Raw genomic sequence first — 20,764 nt, 5'->3', positions numbered from 1 at the left:
AAAGAAGCTTATATTATATTGATTTGCAATAATTTCGTAACGCGACAAAATGCAAAGGCACTCTTTGATTTAAATAAACATCAAAAACATTAATTCCAACCGATTTATTATTTATTTTCAATTACATAGTCCATTCTATTATATGAACAAATTACTCTAGGGCATTTTTATAGAGGATGCACAAAGAACGAACGATCACGAACAGATCCAGAGATTTGAAAAGGCCGATAATAGCATATCTATTTTTTATTTGATTAAATGATCCGATTCCCTATTCTCCTATTTTTTGTGATGAATTTAAAAAAGTATGTAATTTATTAAATCCCGTAGAGAATATCTAAATCACCGCCAACAAATTATTATCTGGTGGCTTTGTTAGACTCGGGGCTAAATTTCTTTTGTTTGTATGGTCAAAGAGAACTGTTAATATTTTATACATAATCAGTATCGCGCTAATAATATTTTCTTTTCTTTTCCTATTTTTATAAATTTTTAACAAAAAGCTGTTTTGCAAAAAACGAACAAGGTTCTGAAATTGGAGTAACTAAGAGGTATACAGTGTGGACGTAAATATTTTTGCCCCATTCTAACTTTTGAATCTGACAAGACGAACGAACACATCGAATAAAAAAATTAAATAAATGATATTGAGTTTGCTACTTCTAACGTAAAACTGAAGCAAATTTGCAAAGATGGCGGTATCAACTTTGAAACTTCAAATGTGATGCGGCACATCATTGCAAAGGTTTTTCAATTCTTTAACAATGCTTGATTTTTCAACTCTATCAATTCGTTCTGGAATTACAATCGTTTGAATATGGTTTCATTGATGGGTTACATAAATGGTTTCATCCTCACATTTGAAGTAATTTTCAAAAAAAAAAAAAAAAATACGGAGACATGTTTTAGTTGAATACAATGTCAATAAGTGACTAAGAATGATCAACGTGCTCACTTCAACAAGTGGTCAGTTGCATCTATTGGCAATAAAACAGACTGCGTATTTAGCCATTCCAAAGACGCACTCTTGAATAAGAAATAAATTAAAACGTTGTTCAACCACTCCTAGCATTTTTTAAGTATGTAATCTTAAATGATAGTTTTGTTACAGAAAGTACAAGATCGTACAGCTTACATATTACTAGAGTTACATTTTTACGTAATTCGAAATAACTATTAAAATATTATCAATCCGTGTTTATCTTTTTGCATAGGTAATTTAAAAAAATATGAGAATATGTGTTTCAGTCTAAATTTAATAATTACATGGGGGAAGCCTCATTCTTCGATTGTGTTCAAATAAAAATATTTTTTGTTTACGTAAACCATAGTGTAATAAAAATAGACCTAAAAATCCACATTCAACTACCACAATAGGTTATTCGGTATTTTAACATCTACGGTAAATTGCCCAAAATACCATTCCGCAGTGTTTTATACAAAGCGAAAACACAAAAGTAACGCTATACTCTGAAATAACAAGGTGTAAAGCTCTCTAAATTGCTTTTTGCTATAGAGGACGGAGAATTTTCGTTTACACACAATGAAATTTACAAACATAACATGAATGGGCAAAACAAGTAAACCTAAAAAGATGAAATGAAACTGGAAGCCATATACCCATTACCGCGACTGAGAGGATCTTTTTAAAGGTTTCGATAAAACTCAACACTCAAATCGTTCCTGATTCTAATTAGAAAGGAACTTATAATCTGATTTTATATACATCTGCATATTATATAATGCGACAAACGTTGCTGATTATAAATTAGTTCATACATTGTCAGAATATATTACCTAAATATATCAATATGCCGATGCATCACTATTCATGGATCTGCGAATGCAGTACTAGGGATAATACGGAAATTCTATAAATTACTGGTTTAAATCTACTGTTGGTTCAAAACTGACAAATCGTTAAATCTAGAAGCGTTATTTGTAATATGAAAATGGAAATCTATAGTTGTCATTTTTTTTATTTATTGGCAAATATGGACATACATAACTCAAACGAATATTTTAAAACTGCGTAATACTTTTGGTAGTTAGTAACGCATTGTTCTAGTTTTGTTCTAAGTCCATTTGCAACACCAGAAAATTAGCCGAAGACAAAGGCGCTGTCACAAACGATCCTTCGATATTTCCGGCCGTAATTTAACGAATTCCATTAGGTGTACCAGTCATGGTATAATTTCTAGGTGGGGACAGAAGCGTGACTAAAAATTACTCAGTGTAACATGGGACTTCCTTTTGATTAATTCTGTAACGATAAACATACATTCCACTTGAAAATTTGTCGTCAAGTGTTCTAAAACTATTTAACACGTGTATTAACAAGAAAACTTTTTAATTATACTGTCGCAATCGAATTAAAAATAGTATTATTTTGTTTTTAATTAAATGATAATAATTGTTAGGGTATTCTATTCCGTTATTTCTTCCGCTTCCCTTTCAAATAAAAGTGATTCATTTATTTCGGTACACAATGCTTCATTTGATTTCCAGTGTAAAGCCAAAGGTGGAAATAATATTTTAATTTATTTCTCGAATAAAGGATCAATAGCGCCACACGTACAAATCAAAAGGGACAATGAATATGCGTTTAAAGGACTATCCCTTGGGATAAAGAACGGTTGGTAACCCTTCCTTCATTATTCGAAGAGTAATAAAGCAGGATAATAATTCATATAAATTTGGGACTTGGCATTCTCAAGATAAGAGCTGGAAATTTAAAGAAAAATATTTCCAACTATCAGTAATCAGTTCAGAGGAATTTAAAAGTATGAACTCCAAAACAAGGTCAGTAGTAGGAAAAATCAAATTTAGAATCAATTAATTTACTATCGTAAACATAATGCATTTCATTAGTAGGTTAAATTGTTCTACTTTAAAGCCTGGATACGAAGACGTTAATTGAAAATAAACTCAAAACAAAACACATATTATGTTTACCCAAAATAAAAAAAATAAAAATTGGTTTACTTGTAAATAGGTTTATGCCGCTTACGATACCGCTAAGGGTACACTAAGTATTTGCTACAGAAACGAGAATTAACAACTGAAGTTTGCACAATGATATTGTGGAATTCACTTTATTCGCAATTATGGTCCAAAGCGAATCTTAACTAATTACAGCTCCAAAAGCTGTGACTAAAACGCCATTCTTTACGACAGATTAGGTTAGCGCACATAAGTTATAGAGATAAGTAGTCGGCTTTACATCAACACTTGTATTTTGTGTATTGAATTTTAGTATCAGGCTGCCCCAAAATTCAATGGGGCAATGTCAATTCATATTATGAGAAAAATAATAAACAAATTCTATATCTTTTAGAATCGAAGATATGGGGGCTCAAAAGGTGAGGTGCAGCTTTGATTTCATTAATTTTAATTATTAAAAATATTTTGACTTGTCATCATATAACGCACCTAACTTTAGATGCCATAATTAAATACATAAATCAATCAATATTACTTTTTTTTATTGGTAACCTATTTTGCTTAATTAAAGCTTAATTAAATTATATAAATCCAACTTTGAAAAACGCGCGTTTTTTTAAGTTTCCATAGCAACATCAACAGCCCGAGAGGACCTGAGAAACGTCTAAATGTTAACTTTTTAATGATTGATCTGACAGGAGTATCTTGTAACGTCAAATAAAATACTACTAACAAATGTTTCAAAAGCTTTAATCAAATATTCAACAACCTTAATCTTTTAAATGAATGTGAATAATACAGTTGGGATTAAGTGACAGATTGCAAATTAATTTTCTTTTTTTTCAGTTTCCATGACAACGAAAGGTAGGTATATTCATGTCACATCACTAATGTGTTCACGTTCTTATTTCCATTTTTTGTAATATCAACACCAGTATTTATGATTTCAAAGTGTACAAATAAAAAAAAATAGCGTCAAGTATTCGTGGATAACTGGTCTTTAAAACACTTGCTCTATTTCGAACACTCCGGCTGCGCTATCGTGCCCGAAAAATCGCACGTGTTTTAAAGACTTTAATATCCACTTATACTTTAATATACTTAAAAAGGCGAGTACTATTTAAAATACACGTTCATTTGACACAATTGACATCATACAAGACATGTTACGAGGTACTTTTACGTATATGTATAGAGGATATTTCACGAGTGATAATGAGCCCGGCGGAATTGAAAATGCAACCCACAATACAATTATGAATCCATGATTGCTTTGCTTGCAATAATTTTATTTGTCACAATTGATATTTACGAAAAAGTTAAAATACGCTGATAAAAATTTATCCAAACGATGAGAAAACAGATCCTGATTTATGGCGAATGTAATAAAAATGCTTCTGCCGTTGCGCGTTTATGCAGACAAAAAACATTTTCCCAAAATCTCTTCGTTTTCTCACAATTTCATTTAACCAAACGAATGACGTTAATGTCAAAATTTATGAAACTGCACATCTAACTATGTTTTATGTTTTTAAAATTAAAAAACAAATACCCACGTTAACTTTGGACAAATGTATTGTCGGTTGCATTTTCAATTCAGTCGACCTCATTATCACTCGTGAAATACCCTGTATTAACTTTTTTCCACGCCAACTTTGATGGCAGTTAATTACAATAACAAATGTTGAAAATATTGACTTGTTAACAACATCTTCCTACATCTTCAATCTGCAGTGAAAAATGAAATGAAAATCCAAACAGAAGGAGGTAATTAATTTACTTGAATTAAATGCATGTTATTTATATTCATCAAGGGTCAAATATTTGTCTGATAGTTCAAATGTCTAGATAGGAATCTATGTTAATACACGTTTACCCAAAATAACAATAAATGTCGAATGTTTTTAATTTACGCAGCGATAATCCAACAAGAAACTAATTGCCCTATAAAATTTGTAAAACACGTTTTAAATGCTAAAATGTACGACAAAATAAAAATTAACAAATAGTATACACAACAATAATAACTAATTCTGCGGTGAATTCTTAGTTTAATTATTTTCTCTTATGATTATAACATTATAACAATATTAGCGTTTATTTCCCAGTATTGTTTTTTAAATCTTCAATAATTTTTAGCAAGCTTTTCGAACGGAAGTTCGAACTCGCAACTTCCATAAGAATACACTTTTCGGTTCTGTTATCATATTCTAATACTTTTGTGTTTATTGTCACAATTTTTTTTTATCCCTCACCATAAACTTCCTGCTTCCTCTTTATATGGTATTTTACATTTTTATGTTTCCGAATTTCGTCGTTGTTAATGGCGTTAAGCATTGGTTTAGACGGCCGTAAAGAGTAAAGACTACATAGCATAGCACTTGGTTTTATTTTATTTTCTAAACTCATAATTTATTTGTATTTACTTACTTTAATTTATCGTTTTTACTTCAGTTATCTATTTTCCTTTAATTTAATAAACTGTTTCGTCCCCAAAAATTATTTTGTTATGCAATATGCTGATATAGATCAAATTGTTCACAACACATAAATTCCCATTAAATATCTATCAATCATTCATGATTATAATATATTGTAGAGAATAAACACCTACATAATGAAACACATTAAAAATGTAATTTATAATAACTAATTTCACATTAATCATGTCACGGTCTTATTAAATTTAAGTAAAATCTATCCTCCCCGAAATTAAAAATTTGTATTTAACTGTAGTTAAAGTTAATATAAATGAACCAAAACAAATAAAATTATGTACGTAAATACATATGTATGAGGTATAAACAAGAAATTATTAAATAATTCAAAAAAGCATATTTGACATTCTAACAGTGCCCCAGTTAAGGAAACGTTATTCTTGCATTAAGCGAAAAAATACTTAAATTTATCGGTTCCATGTCTTTACTTATACATTACGATAATTTCCAATTTGACGACTAAATCGCAGTCAGAAGAAAGCTTCAAGGAAGCAGAACAATAAAAAATGTAAAATACTGCCGTTAAATAACTTTATGCAAATCGACGTCTAAGAACAATGGTCGAGCTCAAGGCCCAATCTCGATTGTATTGAGTGCAAATGAAGTTATTACCTCCTTTTTAAAATATTTACAAAGGAGATTAAGAAGGGCACGCAAGAACCCAAAAAGGCCACCTCCCGTCGAGCGGATAAAACGAACCAACAGGACCGAGATGTGGCGTGATTTAGTTATGTTACTGTTTTGATTGATGGTCGTTAATTCTACCAAAGCAGAACAAAATCAGAAAGGGCGGTTTCGGAAAGAGCGGCGGTCTCCATAAACGCTGTGTAAATTGCACGAAAGCACAAATTTAGTTCAGGGCTCATAAAGTTTTGCAAATTCGGTTTTAAATAGATTTTCTCATTTCCTTTGCAACGCATAAGGTAATATAAAATTTTATTACAATACAATTTCTCAGGAGTGTAAATAGAAATGAGACTCAAATTGTCTAACTCTAAAGTTGAGCTGAAATTGAACTTTATTAGGTAGTTACCTGCGACTTTCGCAAAGCTTGTTGCGGAAAGTGCGCCCATAAGTCATTTCCCGAGGAAAGTTCGATTGAATTTATCTTATTATGTGCTCGCGTATTGCTCGTACCATCCTCTAACAACTTCCCTTGTACACATTTGCATGTTTAATTGATTTATGATTTTACAGAAGTCTCCGCAGAAATAACAATTCGTATCTGTCCTCTTCATATATCTTATCTTTAGGGGTATTGTTTGGCGGTGACAGCGTTTCGAACTGATAATTCAGGCCACTTGGGGCGAAATCTGGAGCATGAGTTAGTGGTCGTGATCAAGGTGGACGCTATTCCTCGCTTTTAAACCACGGAAGTTGTTGAACCCAGGAGCGCAATCACTTCTAATTACCACTGGCTTGGCTGCGGCTGCCGACTGCACATTTAACTGTCCAATACCGCTTGCCGCCACCGACTTCGGTATTAAACGCCAATCTAAGATATTAACCCCTTATTTACTCTCTCGCTGCATTTTAAATCTGCAAAAGTTTAATCGGAACGATCCCACTTCAGGTTTAACTCGTAGAAGCGGTTTTCTCATTTTTTCACAAACAATATTAAATGTCCAATAGCACCGACCCTAATGTAGCGTTTACACATTTTTTTCAAGTTGCTATTAATTAAGTTGTAGCTCAGTTTACTACTGGATCTGTAATTTATGTTTGCAATGTTAGGTGAAAGTTCGTAGCTATTACGTTTATAATGTATGTATCCTCAGTATACGGTGCACAAAGCTAATGAAGCTGAAACTTGATCGTTAAGAAAATTAAGATTATTTATTCATCTGCAGTGTCAGTAGACTTGGTTTGCAATTTCCCACAAGTCAACAAAAATGGAAAGGTGTAATTAGAAAAAATAATTACATTCAAAAATCAATGAAGATCAGAAAGTTAAATTTATAAAAATTTTATCCAAAAAATTACAAAGAACAGATTGGAGCAGTAAAGTCTAGCACCACAATTCGAAGACAGTCAATAATAATTTTTGTTCTTCACCTCTATTTTCGTAGCTTTCCAATTTATTCAGAAGCTGCAACGTTTTTGAAAACTATTATTTCTAACAGAAAAATAATCAAAGGGGCTAAAAGCTGTATTCAGATATTAAAATTATACCCACACGTATAAATCTATGTTTAAAAGAAATAATAAAAAGCATAGCATTTGCCCTGACATCTAAATATAAAAAACAGTAAAATTTATAAAAGGTTGCCACGGGGTGAAAGAAAGCAATTTAAAATAAACCTTCCCTTTTCTCTTCCTTTTTTTTTTGTTAGAGTGAATAATTTAAAAAGTAAATAAGAATAATTTTCTTTATTGCGATCCCAAGTAATAATAATTTTTTCGGAAATAATATTTCAAGCGGTCGAAAATCGCGTCTTTCTGGATCTCTATAGAAACGGTTAAAGTAGCTTTTTTTTTGTAACCGGACTTGCAACACTTTAAATCCTAGGAGTTGAAATGTCCACAGGCGGCTCGATCGAATCAAATGTAAGGTCATTTGCAGAATTTCTCAGGATTTATTTATCAATAAAAATACTTAATAATTAAATCATCACTATAAAAAAAGCCTCTAAAAAGCGAAATAACAAAATAACAAAATGATTACCCAATATTTAACCGGTGCTACTGCGGTGTAATACGAGTCGCCCAGATGCATGGATGACAGATGTCAAAATCAAAAATAGCAAGCCAGCCGTTCAACGTTTTAAATAAAAAATAAACTTTAGTCTTGAGTAAACTTTACTCATATTATTGAACCTTCAACAAAAGAACTAGGAACTACTGCTGTCTTAAAATTTGAAAATTGTAAGTTTGAAAATTGTCATTTTACTGTAACTGTAACAAAATAAAATAAATGAGTTCATGTCCGATTTTTTTTTGTGATCCGCTTGCAGATAGTATCGCGCGTTCAAATGAAATCCTGGGCTGGGAAGGCGTTGGAAACCGTCAATTGTTGTGCATTTTTAAAGCGTAGATTAATTGGAGTATGTTGACAGCTAACCTAAATCTTAAAGCCAAAAAAATTTTTCTTTTTTTCTCTCTTTGCAATGTTTTACATTAAAAATAGAATAACTTAACGATTCCTATTCTCGAAGCAAATATCTAAGGGCACCCTTTGCTGAAAACGAACATGTTCAATTATGTTCCCATTAAACATAAACAAATGTCTTTCGTATCAAACGGCGGGAAATTCAAATTTTACACTGTTCTAAACGGTTTAATTTTTCCAACGCCTACTCAGCCCAGGATTTCATTTGAACGCCCGATAGTTTATTTAACGAGTTTGTATGTAATTTTTTTTTTCTCATGAGTGGGCCAGTTTAAAACACGAGTGAAACGAGCGTTTTGAAGAACCATGGGTGGCAAAAAAAGCCCAATTTACACACGAACGAGTTGAATACAACGTTTTTTTGTTCGACGAGTCCCTTAAAGGCTCCAAATCGCTTGTTGTGACATTTACCAAAATCCATTCACATGAGAAAATTCTCAAATTCTGACAGCGTCGAACAAAAAAATAGAGTATATCATTAAGAGTAGAAGATCGTTTTGTGCTTTGCCCAGAAATAAAAAACCGAGACGAACTCGAGACTTCTCTTCTTCTACTACTTCTACTCTTAATGATATAATCTTCCATTAAAAGATTATTAAACTAAACTTTTAAAGTTTAACTTTCATGTATAAAAACAGTTTTGTCCTAATAAGTTATTGATGAATTAATAATTTAGAATCAATAAAGAACAATCTTTAGGGGAATTTTGGTGAATTATTTCCAACTATGCCGGATTTAATATTTTGATACATTCGAGAGAAAATTATCCTTTACAAATGGCCGTAAATATGGAATAAATTGAGGAAAAATATAAAAATTCATGAAAAGTAAATATATTCCAAACACCAAGAAAAAGTTAACATTTTTTAATAAAATTCAACACAACTATTCTAATAAGCAAAAGTAAAATAAAGAAACAAATTGAGTTTAATCAGAGAAGCCAAACATGAAATTCAGCCGTTTTCCTGTTAATAGATCTCCTTGCAAATTTACGCACTCTGTCACACGTCTTGGCATGCTCGGAATCTGATTATCAATTTTCTCCTGAGGCAAAGCATCCCATCTAACCTGAATCTCGTGCAGTAATTGCTGTATAGTCTGTGGGGGATGAGCAAGATTTTTTAATCTTTGTCCTATCATATCCCACACAGGTTCAATGGGTGACAAATCCGGTGAACGTGGCGGCCAAGGCAAAAGGTTAACTTTTAAAGTGCGCTTTACTCGATGTGATTTATCACACAAAGTCATAAGGCCAGTCACAAAGAAAATCATAGATCGTCATTCATAATACTCGTAGAACGGTGTCTATTTTCATGTAAATTTTCGAATGATTACCGATAATATCATGATCATGAATTTGCTTAACCGACATGTGAGTTTTGTGGATAACCACATTATTAAGTGTGAAGTGTGGCGAAAAATGGCTAGAAAGGTAAATATACTTCGCAGCAAAATTAATGCTATTATTTTCATATAACTTAAGTTTTCTTTTCTTGACTTTTTCTACTTTATTACCCCGTTATTGTCCTATTTGAACCAATATGATGCAGATTGACATTGTAATCAATAAAGAGTCGTTTGGAATCATTTTTCTCAGAAGCTTTCTTGCCCACAAGCGAAGTCTGAACACTAACAAACAACTAGCAATCTAACCTCAAACCTTAAAAGTTTTGACGTTTGTTATTTTCAGTCACAGAGAAAGCAAGGAAGCAAGTCATATAGTGTAAACGAATTCTGTGTAACAAACTCATGTGCAAAATCATGTGATAAATCACATAGTGCAAAGCGCACTTAATGTGTTCCAGGTGCTCTAAAGAAATATTTGCAATGTGTGATAGAGCATTATTTTGGTGATAAAGCGCGTTTGAGATGTCCTGAATATACGAAACAGGAACAGGTTGTAGCACCTCTTGAATATATCGCCGGACAGTCATTGAGCCCTGGATAAAAATCAGAGGAGACCTGCTCCCGTAACAAATAACTCCCCTGACCATTACGCCTACGGTACGAGCCACATGCGGTTCAACAGAGTAAGCTGGATTGCGCCGTTTTCCACGTAATCTTCTGACCCTTTGTCGTCCATCGTGCCTCCGCAGCAGAATCTGGATTCGTCCGAGAAGACGACCACGTTCCATTCTGCATCCCAGTTGATTCGCTCACGGCACCAGTCTAGATTTTGACGACAATGTCAAAGGTAGAACCAAATGAGGATGATAACTGTAGAGGCTGTAGCCACAGGCTGTAGCTACCGAGCGTGTGGACATGTGAAATGTTAAAAATATTAAGTACCGATTCTTGTTGTGTCTGTGGTTCGTCTAGGACGTCGAGAATTTTGAGCACGAGTATAACTTCGTCCAGCGAGAGATTGGGAGATTTTAAATTGTATTAGATTAACCCAACACTACAAAATGCACTAGAATACATCAATTAAAGCATAATTTCAGGGCAAAAATGTTACTGCTTGAAGGATATATTTCAAATTTTACGTGCGCTAGGTATTACTTTCTCTACGTAGAATTTAGTGATTTTTATGTCAACCAATCTCTCGCTGGACAAACTTTATCGGTGTTTTCTACCGACCAGCGGCCACACTTGCCAACGCTGTACAATAGTAGACACAGAACAGTTCACTATTCTTGAAATTTGTCTGTATGAGTAACCAGCCTCTTTAAGCCCGACAATTCGGCCTCTCTCAAAGGGTTGTTAATTGGCGAAAAGTTTGATCTGGGAATTCTGCTTGGAAGCATTGTTTCACACTTCTGCTACTAGATTAGAACGATTTCAACCAATGTCAACAAATAAAAACAAGGCAACAAAAAAATTTAAAAATGGTAATCACTTAAAGCAAAAGATGTTAACTTAATCGGATTTCATTCTGATTTTATAGGATATGCCTAAACTGACAGCAATTTTGTTCCGATTTTTTTGATAGTGTACATATATTCATAAAACATAATTTTAATAAGATGATATCTTTTAGTGATATTTTTTGATAGGATTGATTCAAAATGAAAACAATAAATTATCAGTAATCAGTAATTTGTCAATCTGAAAACTAAATTGTGATCTTTTTATAAATCGTGAAAATAAAATGCAAGTTGCATATCATCATTTAAAGTTGCATAAAAATCTATAAATAACGGCATTAATCAATCATATTGGATATTTGTTGAAGTCATTTTTCACATTAAACGAAAATAACGGACCAACCAAAATTAAAAGTAGCTACTATTGCGAGCAAACAAAGTGAAACATCAGTCATTATCATGACGTTTGGCGTGAACTAACCAATACATGGTCCTAACCTCACTTTGAATTTGATGTTTCACTTTTTTGCTCGCTACTGTACATATGTATTTACATTTTTTGGAAATGTAGTCAGTAATCACAGTGCAAACTCACCCTTCTAAAAAATGTAAAAAGAAATTTTGCGTAAATTTTTGTTAGATTTTTACAGAATAAAAAATGGAAACCGCATTTTTGTAAATAATTTCTTTTAAATATAAATTTGTGAGTAAATTAAAATACCCTTGCATGTCGAATAAATTCATCTGACGGTCCCGGAAATGACCGCAGGCCGGCCTTTGCCCACCTCTATTCTAAACAATATTTTTTGCCAGTACACATTACATCGTAATTTTGAAATTGTTTTTTTATTAAATTTTCTAAAAAAAATGTATTTCTTATAATCCTATTACATACGTTGTTCCTTTCAACTAAAAAAGTACTTTTATAGTTTATTTCGCAACAATCAGACCATCAACATTATATTATTCAGTAAATTTGAGTTTACTTCACTCCAAGTTAAATAAAGCCACCGCAACCGGAATAAGCTCATCCTGGCAAATATTTGGAAAATGTTTTGCAATAGTAAAAATTTAGGTGCTACCACAGGGTCAATAATCCTTTCCTAAACATATAGTTTCTCAGAATGTTGAAAGTAAATTCTCAAATTCAATAAAATAAAACTAATTACTAAGACTTCTATTTATTTACTTAATCCCTGAAGTACCTACATTTAATAGTCAGCTAATTCCATTTTCCAGGTTAGGAACCACGATACACTTTAGGAACATATTTTTACAATTTTTTACATTCAAGTGTATAATTCCATGTCCAAAGTTCCGAAAACTGAAAGTTTTTATCGCGGCCTACACTGTATACCTAATTATCTTTTTTAAGTTCCTTGCAAAAATGTGTGTGTGTGAACTTTTTTAGAAAATTTTCCTCACAAAATACGAGTAACTGTACCTCCACTAGAATAGTCTGTCCATGTTTGCTTTACGATTAGATTTTAAAATAATAATTTTAACAAGATTCAATTTGTTTTCTATCATAACATTTAGCATACATTTATTAATATTTGTTCCAATTTTTCGAAACATGCTCCAAAGAAGGTGATTGATGTCTTATTGTTACATGTCGTCCCAAACAAACTTTAGGTGACGTCATAGCTCATCCACCGTGTCAGGAAAATGAAGTAGTAGTCTCAAACAACACCCCATCATATCCCATATAGGTGATATACAGGGTGTTATGAGTGTCCACGTATAAATTTTAATCACTAGTACCTAGAAATCGCAACAAACGAGATTTTATTTTTGATTCAGGAAACGGCATTTTTTTAGCATTTTACATATCCTAATTTGACATTACACAAATGGAAGAAAGTACATACGTTGAAAGTTGTTAAAATAAAATTTCCGTTGTGTTCCATTTGCGAGTGATTTTGATCTTGTCAAAATATTGATATTGTAAACTTCGTCCAGTGAGAGATTTTAAATTGTAGATTTGTAACCCAACACTACAAAATGCAGTAGAATACATTAATTAGAACATAATTTCAGGGCAAAAATGTTGCTGCTTGAAGGTTATACTTCAAATTTTACGTGCGCTAAGTACTACTTTCTCTGCGTAGAATTTAGTGATTCTTATGTCAACCAATCTTTCGCTGGACAAACTACATATAATGGGCAAGAGTAATCGGAGACCGTTTAATAGGATTTCATATTTCAACTTATTATTAAATGGTACAATGTGTTTGCATTTCTTTCGAAACGTGTTGAATAATCTTTTCGATGATGTACCCTTGACTACACGACATGCAATTTAGATTCAGGATAGAGCTCCATCAAACAAAGCTTGATCACCAGATGTGTATTTTTTCTTGTAGGGACATATGAAGCAGTGTACGTCAGTCAACACCATCAAGGAACTAACCGCTCGTGTGACGCAAATGGTCCAAACTATTCGTGAAAATCCAGCAATGCTATGCGATCACGAAAGCTGCAAGTCCGTACATCTGCATCGACAATGAGAGAAGACATTTTGACCATTTATTAATAATAACATTTATTGCAGGCCTCATTTACAGGAAACTTGCATACGTCAATAAAATATGTAATATGCTAAACAGATTAGGTACCATGCTGTATGAATAATACTCATTAAATAAATAGAAGACATTAGTCAAGTCTTACAGCTCATTTATCAAATCAGGTCAGTAATATTACTAGACACGTACATTTCTCGACGTTGACATTTCTTAGTGTTTTTTATTGGAATATTTTTACTTGCCACATCATGAACGAACGTATGAAAACATAGTCGAGTATGGGTTTTAGTATTGAAACTTACTTAAATTTTAACTTTGTACGGAGGGTTTTCGGAAGAAATGCTGCTTATTTTGACAAATTTTATTGATGGTTAAATTTTCTAAGTGGACTTCCATAACAGCCTCTATTGTATCTGAACGAGTTTGCTCCATAATCTTGTTCTATACATATTATCTTTGACCTAACTCCTGAAACAAACTAATACAAATAATACAGGGCCTCAAAGTTGCCTCCAATACTTAAGCTGGCAAATGCTCAAACTTCAAGGTTCAAATTCTGTACCACCGTACGGTCTGCTATCCTCTCCTTATAAAACGAAATTGCGACTCTTCACTGAAAACTATCTTTTATGGTTAATTGTTATTTTTGGTGTTACTTGGATGTCAACACCTAGATCGATGGTATTCTATACACTTTCCAAGCCATGCGAAAACAATGGCATAATTTTTTTTGAAACGTCCCAAAATATCTCAGAAAGAAGTTTATTAGTTTCATGTGCGACCAGAAAATCAGAAATTTAAGAAAACCTTCTTGCTACTTCACATTCCTCTTAAAAATACCAATATGTATATCAAAAGAAACTTTCATCAATGGCTAATGTATGCTGAAGAATAGTAGCTCTCCTAATAATATACTATTATAATATACTCACTTTATCAGTGAGATTATTATAATAGTATATTATTCAATGAGCGGATAATAATGGCTATTACTCGTGAGTATGATTTTGTGTCACGCGAGTAATAGCCATTATCCGCGAATAGAATACTATACTTTTTCTCCAACAATGAAGAGAAATTGGTAAATAAGTTTCATTATACCCAACTGTTTATGTCAATCATCGTAATAACAATAACAATATCTTAAAATAAGAAACATCAAGACACAAAATGTAATATAATATTCATTTTTAAAAGTACGATATTTTAGAACTGTCAAACTCGTTGGACTCTACAAAAAATTAAACACAGCAAACAAAACATGTAATATTTTATTCCTATTAATTGAATTAATTTTAAACTGTAAAAAACCAAACGAGAAATTTTTCGTTTCAATAAAATTCAAATTATGTATCTCCAAAAAAATCACTCAATCCATAAAAGCACAATTCTGTGCTATTGTACAGACGCAAAACATAAAAACTCACGAAGGAAACTTCCTATTTTGGCCGAAAAAATATTTTTTCCTAATTTTGACATATAAAGTGACACTTTTCAAAATTAATTGACGTTGGGAAACGTTACACTTTTCGTAACTGGTTACGAAAAGTAAAATCTTTCCTAACTGGTTAGGAAAAATTTATTGTATCATCAATTTGACACTGTCATATTTTTTGTTTTTAAGCAAAATAACCGTGCCTACTTACCTACTTGATATTTTAACACAATAATAATTTATTATTAATGAAATTCATTACTTCGTTTAACGTTTGAAGAAACTTTTTTTTGTCAAAATTAGAAAAAATCTTGTATGTAACACGTTAGGAAATGCAATTTTGTGTAACTCGTTACACAAAATAACGCATTTCCTAACTGGTTACATAAATAGCTATTATTTGTTTCGCGCATGGTAGCCTGGTAATATAGAACAAATATATTTTAAAATATTCCAATTTCTGTTAGTGTCAGTTTCCAGTGAAATAGGATTATTGCGTGAAAAAAGGGAGGTCTCACGAAAAGTGAATGCTGATTCAATTGTAAAATAAAACCTACCCTCGCAACTCTAGCCTTCAGTCAATGGGAAAAATTTATGGCAGATTTTAAAATATAAATGTGCAGAAATTTAGAACAGACGTGAATATATTGACTGCCAAACTTTGATCACACCGTCATTTAAGTATAAAATCAACGAACATATCAATATTCATTTAAAAAATTAATATAAAACCAACAAGAAAGTTTAATATTCGAGCTCTACGCATTCGTTTTATAACTTCTAAAATGACAAAGTACTTGTACAGCTGGTTCTCAAGTAAGGAAGATTATATTAATTCCACTTCAGTAACTTTGAAATGACCTAAATTTAATACCGCTTATTGGTTAAAAATTATGGCTGCTGCCTTTCTTTTGTAACAATTAAATCTATCATAAATATGAATCACTTGAAAACAGTTTTTGAAATTATAACAAAATAATTTTTAATGTTAAAATTATTGATCATGTAAGTATCTACATTCAGCTAATCAAAATTTTAAACAAATGTACCTACCTACATATCTAAATATTTTACAATTCTCAACAAAGCTTCTTACCCGCCAGCGAAACTCTGTCCTAACGAATAAATATACCAAACGTAATGAAAAAACCAACACGCCCTAAGCGGGTATGATAACTCCAGCTATTAAATATAATTTTCGGCAAATTGTTTTTACTAAAAATTTGGTTAAATTAACACAACCACTAAAATATTAAAGGGCATTATTTCAGAATAAAAAAGTTTTATAAACTGTATATACTAACTTAAATGCATGAAATGCATAAGACACTGAACTATCGGGTGTTCTTTTAAATTTATCCTTAAAGTTGGCGTTGAAGAGTCGATTGCGAACGCACCACAGATTACAAATCACGGATCAGCTGTTCAAATCTAACCTCACTTTTTGCGTTGATTGCGTTTTTTACTCTGCAGACAGACGAATGGCGCGTTGTTAACAATCGACTCTTCAACGCCAACTTTGAGGATAAATTTAAATGATACTAAAGGTTTCAGTAACAAAAAAAGCTGCTACGTAACGAGATGCTTACATTTCAGGAGTTAAAAAATAGTAGGTACATGGTTTAGATTGTAAAAAAATTAAAATATGTACAAACATTTGTACAGGACGCTGAACTAGAGGAACTTAAGACATCTGCATTAATTTATGTATGATAAGATAATTAAATGTAATAAATAAAATAAAAATAAAAAGATTTCTTTAAAAAATAGTATATACGAGGAAGGTTTGTCATTAATCTATCCCTATCACAAAAGCAAAAAGCTAAGAAAAATTAAAGAATTTTATTTTTTAATATATGAAAAGTACATGACACCGATAAAAATCTTTCTTTTGTAGATTGACTCACTCGTTTGCTTCTGCTTTTTCATAAAGAAAGTGGTACCTTAAAGGTACTCCTTTAATTTTGAGAATAAATATTAATCATTAGGAGCTAAATGTGGCTACTAGTGCGGCTGTTCTAATAATTTGAAGTCGAGATTACGGCAAACATCTCGTCTCAATTTTGCTATGTTTGTTACCAAAAGCGCTCTATCAAGATCCTCAACAATTTTAGCTTTTAGCTTTTCCTTGTGAGGTAGTTTTATTAAATTTTCAAAGAGTGAAAATTTAATCCACAGCACAGCACAGTAATAAATCTTTCACGAGGCCCATTTAAATAGTAGTTGATCGTGGTTAAATGTTTTCTACGCTACTCGCAAGAAATATATCTATCGAGGAAAACTATATCGTGGTCGAAGTTAACGTTTTCTTATACCACAACAATTTTTAGGTTTCCGAAACTTATGCCTGTTCTTAACCATTTGATATAAAGGTGCAGGCAGGTTCATTTAATACTTCAGTTATATTTTTTTTTTCTTATAGTAAATTTAAACTGATTAGATTCATTCCGTTCTATCAAAAAATAAATCTAAAAACATTTTTGCTTCATAATAAATATTAAATGAATTACATATTAAGGTTGCTCCAAATACTCAGTAGTGAACCTAAATGTCTGTGAAACTATATTAATGGAAAAAAGTATTGAATGATGACTTCTGCTTTCAAAAATCTGATCGAGTATTTTTTCACAAATTGTGTTTACATATTTTCCATATGTTGTAACTTAAGTAACATGCCACTGCCACCGACGTCAAATTTGTGATTAAGTATTAAGAACAGTTTTTTTTAAAGCTGATATCTGATATTACAACAAAAAACATTTGACAGAAACTAATTTTTGCAGCTCCTATGTGATATGGACTATTTCGTAGAGAAAGTAGACTGTAAAATTATAGTACAGTTGTACTGTTAAACTGTAATACGTTCATAAACTTTACCTGGTAAAAAACTAGCTTCTCTCTGCTCACCCAGCAATTTTTAAACTACTCGTAAGAATGGACTAAGCAGCCATTTCAACAATCATCTGTATATTTCAAATCTCATAAAACTTAAATTTTCATTATCGTTTTTAGAAAGTTAATTGAAAATTGCTTAAACAACATGAGTACATTTAAAATCTCGATAATATTTTATCTTTACAAATGCTCTGTTAATGTTAATACGTTTGTCATAGGTGCGCGAATAGTGCAAACAACTGATTGTGTTCAAGCGACAATTGTTTAAACTAGACCCTCCATAATACAACAGGCTACCATAATATTTGCTATGTTGCCTCAGGTTTGATTATGCTTTATTACGAAGTCAATCGATCCATATACACATACATATTATAAGGCAGCAAACATTTGCTTTAGATTAATCGAGGAATTAATAATAATCGGGAATCCTTTCAATGGGTCGTATTTGCTATTACTATTGATACGAGTATGCTACTGCTAAAATCAGAGGCCTAGCGAATTCGGAAAATGACCGACCACTTTAACTTTAACCACCGAAATCAACCAAAACCCGCAGATACTCGCCGTAAAAAATTGTCCAAAGCAAGTAATTTTCTTGATCCAACACCTATTAAGCATAATAACCATGTCAATATACTAATATCAAATAAATAATCTGCACCATTACTCACTAGTGAGAAAATAATACAAAACCACGGAGAAATAATTATTATAGGTTTGCTGCTTGCTCATTTGTGTTGAGCAACCAAATAATAAATAACCAACATAATACAAAATATGTACAATTCACGAAAAAATGTTCTAAATAGATTTAAAAGAAGTGCTGGATAAAAACTGGTGTGGAATTTATATTAGTCACTATAGAAAATTAGTCGCTCACCCTGCGGGTATTGTAGCTAAATTTTTTCTTTCATGAATAATATTCCACACTCGTACAATAAATTTATTATCTCAGTTTTAATGCTTCTTCACTAAATTAATAATTATGATGGATACATTTTTTTACTATTTGAATAACTATCTATACTTGACAGAAGTATAGATATAGGCTTTTACAAGTTTTGGTGCCTAATTTCCACAGAATAATATACAGATCTTCTAAATCAGTGATTCAAGGCCTTTCGATTGATACACACGTAAATATTCGAGTGAGATATTTTTAACCACTTTTCAATCACTTCCTTTCCCCATCAATATTTTGCGATTTGGCTGGATCAGCTGGCCAAAGTGCGAAATGTCCAGCCAATTCGCAAGGTTTCGAGCTTTGACCGTTACATTACATTAAGAAAAAACTGAAAGCAACAAATACGGACCTGAAAGCGAAATTGGAGCCTCGAATTTTAATAAAATGCAAATCAAGGTTTTGCTTCATGCGATGTTTACTGCTTCCCAAGTGAAATTGATTTGCCGAAAATTCAAATAAAATTTGTTCCGGTAAACACCACTCTGTTCCAATACCATGCGTAAATTGTTCGATTATCAACTAAATGTTATCTTCAAAAACAACAAAAACAATTGTTAATATCACTCTTATTAAAACTAGTCATTTGATAAAAGTGTTTCGTTTACCTATTTAATTTTTCATTTAAACAGAATCGCACATACAATTGTGGATACGTTCAGGAAGCAAAAATATTAAATGCTCCTCTCGTAAATAAATTCCCATAAATTCTTGAAAAGCGGGAAGATAAAGCGCTACCTTTTAAGCACTGAGCATAGTAATACGCGTGACAATAAATTTGGGGTGTGGAGTCAGTTCGGAGTTTGTTTTTGTCAGAAGTTAAACTGTAGTTATCGACCATAATAATACTTCAACGCGTTTATAATACCTGGTACGGCTAGAACTCCTAAATTATTGCATAGTTGTAAGTACCTGGTTTATCTAGTGTTTGTCTAAAATTTCGTGTTTTCGGTTCAAAGAATTAGAACCAACTACAGTGCCGCAAAATCGATTCTGTTACGTTAATTCGGGATGACTGAAACTGTGTTATGAACGAAGCCACTTCAAATTCCATAAAAGAAATAATTCCTTCTACAAACAGACGCCAAATAACGTTGTGTTCAAACGGAAATTAAATTGTTTAGTTGAGCCAGAAAATAAAACAAAAAGGAAAAATGGCACAGGAACATTGGATAAAAAGACAATGCGACTGCGGCTACTACATTTGATGGTGTTTAGTACAAGACAACAAAAAGTTTAAAGACGCTGTTTTGTAGTTTATATTTTAACTGGAAGTGTACTGAAAATATATACGTATGCAACATGTTTCACATAAGAGTCCGCGCCTGAAGAACTCAAAATGCAGCCCAATATCCAATTTTCATGAGTAATTGGATGTAATATACAGTGAGCGGCAAAAGTATGGAATAAATTCCTTAAAAATTAAACAAAATTTTTTTCAAAAAAATCTTTGGACAGGTCAATTTTACTTTATAAAAATACATGTTTTAGTAGCAAAGAAAATTCCAAGCAGTCATTTGTTTTCGAGTTATGACGTCATCGATAGTTTTTTTAAATGGAAACCCCCTATTTTTTTTCTTAATTC

The 20,764-nt window shown here is 31.9% G+C and overlaps 1 protein-coding gene and 1 long non-coding RNA gene across 5 annotated transcripts in view; one reads left to right on the top strand and one right to left on the bottom strand.

Moving 5' to 3' along the window:
• LOC138122306 (irregular chiasm C-roughest protein) overlaps positions 1-20,764 on the bottom strand; it is a 329,893-nt gene that overhangs the window by 299,022 nt on the left and 10,107 nt on the right. The window lies entirely within an intron of this gene.
• On the top strand, positions 4,327-14,018 carry LOC138141579 (uncharacterized). The gene is made up of 2 exons (XR_011163195.1): positions 4,327-4,710; positions 13,724-14,018. It is a non-coding gene; the product is annotated as an uncharacterized lncRNA (long non-coding RNA).

Source organism: Tenebrio molitor, chromosome 1 (genome assembly GCF_963966145.1).
Source record: "Tenebrio molitor chromosome 1, icTenMoli1.1, whole genome shotgun sequence".
Classification (NCBI taxonomy): domain Eukaryota; kingdom Metazoa; phylum Arthropoda; class Insecta; order Coleoptera; family Tenebrionidae; genus Tenebrio; species Tenebrio molitor.
Note: the sequence above shows the minus strand (reverse complement) of the source record. Positions and strands in the feature narration are given on the sequence as shown.